Raw genomic sequence first — 3563 nt, 5'->3', positions numbered from 1 at the left:
TCTTTATTTGTTTATTTTCGATTCTTTCCCACCCTTTAATCCAGATTTTCTTTCATCAACTCTTCATTCTTCCCCCTAAAACATTGCTCATCATGATTTTATATCACCAAAGAGTATCCAAAATATGTTGCGCTGAAAACGGTATAATCGTTCGGTATATACAAATACTGATACTGTCGAAGTTAAAGTAATTGGTGAATTATTCATTTTTTTCTTTCATACCGCCGCCTTCGCGCCATCTGTGTCGCGTTATTAATTTTTTCAAAATTTTCTTTCTCTCGAAATACTTCACGCTAGGATTAGTATCCCTTATCAATTATTTTTATAATATGCGTAATAATATAATGTCGTTAATATAGCTATAATGATTAATTTTCTTCTGTTTCTTTAATGATAAATTATCCGAATGGTACATTTTCTCTGCTAATAGCCATGTCTTTTATAGCTAATTATGTAGTCTATATGCGAGCTTCAAGTGGGATAAAGTACGTCGTACACAGAACTTTTCGGCTCGGCGTAGTTTCTTTCTTTCTTTCTTTCTTTTTTTTTCTCGTAATATAACGTACGAAAAAAACAAAGAGAATTTAACCAAGAAAGAACAAGAAAAAAATTATATTCGATGAATACAGGAAAATGTTTGTAACGCGAGTAAATGCGAATATCGAACAACCTTGGTTCGTTTAATCGATTCGTGACACTGTTGTTTCATGACGATTGATTATTTTTATTTCTTTTTTTCTTTCATCGAATGCTCGCATCGATCGAATCGATCGACGAATCGACTCGCTGACCGAAGAAATTTTAAGAGCGTTCTTCCTGCGAAATGAAAGCTGAGAATTCGTGGCTCGTGGCAAAAGTAATCGTTTGCAAATGAAAAAGCGTTACGTTAAAATTTTGCATACCAAGAAACGAAAGAAAAAAAAAAACTTTTATCAACGACACGCAAAACTATTTCATCCAATCCTCGACAAAACGTATGTTCCTTTGAAATGCACTAAAAAATTCTCTCTCTCTCGTTCTTTCTTTCTATGTTATTCGCTCGTTTCCCCATACATTCTATCTCTTTCTACTTCTCGCACACATCACAGTGTCTAATCTTCGATATATAAAATACGAGGTTAATACATCATCTAGATTTTTGTGTCGGTATGTATGTGTGAAATTTCATTATTTTTTGTTTTTTTTTTATTATTATTATTTGTTCTCGCTTGCTTGAATACATGTATCTAGCTTCCTAACACAAGTATTAAGTATAATTATTTTTTTTATTTTATATAATTGTATTAATTTTTTTCCTTGTTATAATAATAATAATAATCATCATCATCATTATCATCATAATAATCATAATAATCGATAACCATAATAATAGCAATAATAATGTTAATCATCATCATCGTCGAGATCATAATCGCGATGAAGCCATTAATTTGTTATATCATATACATTATATATTTATATTATATTCCTTATAAAAATAATAATCCAAACTGGTATATCTTCCGTTCACATTGTTTTCCCAAGTTTCACCGACTTCGTGTTCTCCGATCACCTCTTATTTATCAATCGCCGTCCCTCTTCCTGCCCCTCCTTCATCATATTTCGCTCACTTCTCGCCTTCTTTCTCATTTTTTTCTTTTTTGTTCTTTTGTACATTTCTCATAGACTTTTACAATAACAATATTTTTTTTTTCGCCGGTAGAAACGGCCGAATTGCAACGAATTCTGTAGGCGGAATGCAATAATGATATCAAATCGTGATTCGAAATAACTTTATTTTACACACCGACTTTACACACTTTTCTTACCATGAAATAAATAACATTGAGTAACATTACGATCGTCATCCACAATTTTCTTAGTTTTTCTTCTTTTTTCCTTAGTTTTTTTTTTTTTTTTCTTTATAATTTTAACAACCCGTCACGGTTACGAAACAATTTAGAAAACCGTTAACACTATTTACAATTACGACGAGAATTACTCGCGTTAAATATTCTTTTGCGTTTTATGTTATTACATTATATATAACCGTATAAAACGTTATACCAAATGCACGTATACGTCATCTCTATTTTTCTCTTTCTCTCTCGAGGGAAAAGAAAAATCGTTTAAATCGCGAATCGTGACAGAGAAGAAATATGATTTTGTCGAAAAACAATACGTATATTTCGTATATTTCAACGCGTCGTGTTTTGCCTTCGAAGCCTCAACAAGCCGTATCAAGCATCTCCCATTTTAATTTCTTTCATCTATAAATTATACATTATACATAATTGAAACATTTCTACATGTTGCCATTTTATTACAAATTATTACAAATTTATTAATGGCAATTGAACAAATCCATACGATACCTCGGATCTTATCTCGACTTTATCTTCTACAGAAAAAATTGAGCAATTGTGTTCGTAATAAGTTCACATGTGCTTAGGTTCATGAATTTTCTTTTTTCACCAGAGTCGTTTAAATATTCCATCACAGTATTTACAGTTTTTACAAATTATAAATCACAGATTAGACCATTATAATTTCCACATTGTCCATTTCCACCTAATACAATTAAATAATATTATTATTCTTTATTAATAATACGGACAATTTTTATGGAACAAAGTATATTTGAAATGGATTATTATTATTATCTGAAACACAAAAATTATTATGAGTTTAAATATTTCTGCATTATTATAATTCTTAATTAAATGTGATATAATTTTTAAAAGAATGTTCGAAATAACGACCCATATGAAACTTCATATGGGTTGAAACAATATGTAAAATTTATTTTTATTTATGTTCTAAAATTCTATTGTACAAACAATTTTGAATTTTAAAATATAAATTTGCAAAAATTGCAAGAAAAAATTATTAAATTATTTACACCTTCACATTTTCAAATTAAACAAATAAAGAAAACTAAAGAAAATAGAAATACTTCATTAAGCTCTTATTTTCAAACATTTATTGTTTCAAACCACTGATTTTCTTTTTTTTATCTCTTTTTACTGACAAATTTTCAATATATTACTTTCGTATAGGTTATAATCATTAAGGTTACGTAAAATTGTTTCATATTATTCATACCAATCTTTTGAAATTATGCATTAAATTTATACTTTTATAAATTATATTTTAAATATATATTAATAATATATGTGTATATCTATATATATACGAATTTATATGATTTACAAAATTACAAATTCACAGAATATCTATTAGAAAATAACGTGATTAAACGTGACGGCAAAAAACGATATTTAAATTAAATAACCTAAACGTATTTTAGCTCCTCTATAACAATATTCGATTTAAAAGTCATTGTTTATATTACTTAATATATTTTTAAAAAAAAAAAACCCCAAAAAAACCCAATTTTTTTTTGTTTTTTTTTAATTAAAAATTTTTTTTTAAAAAAAAAAAAAAAAATAATTTTTATACCCACCCCAAAAAACCTGATTAAAAAAACAATATTTTATTTTTCTTTAATTATTTTAAAAATTGGTCATTTTAATTTTGATAATATTAATTTAGTTCCTTAATTCCTCTCTCCTTGTGTGGTT

The 3563-nt window shown here is 27.4% G+C and overlaps 1 long non-coding RNA gene across 1 annotated transcript; it reads right to left on the bottom strand.

Moving 5' to 3' along the window:
• Nucleotides 1-1755: 1755 nt before the first annotated feature.
• On the bottom strand, nt 1756-2474 carry LOC102654354. Its single transcript, XR_001706136.2, has 2 exons — nt 2355-2474; nt 1756-2249 (listed from the first exon to the last, which is right to left on the bottom strand). It is a non-coding gene; the product is annotated as an uncharacterized LOC102654354 (long non-coding RNA).
• Between the last annotated feature and the right edge of the window lie 1089 nt (nt 2475-3563).

The sequence above is a fragment of the Apis mellifera genome, unplaced genomic scaffold (assembly GCF_003254395.2).
Source record: "Apis mellifera strain DH4 unplaced genomic scaffold, Amel_HAv3.1 GroupUN_2, whole genome shotgun sequence".
NCBI lineage: Eukaryota > Metazoa > Arthropoda > Insecta > Hymenoptera > Apidae > Apis > Apis mellifera.
This window is presented reverse-complemented; position numbering and strand designations above follow the sequence as displayed.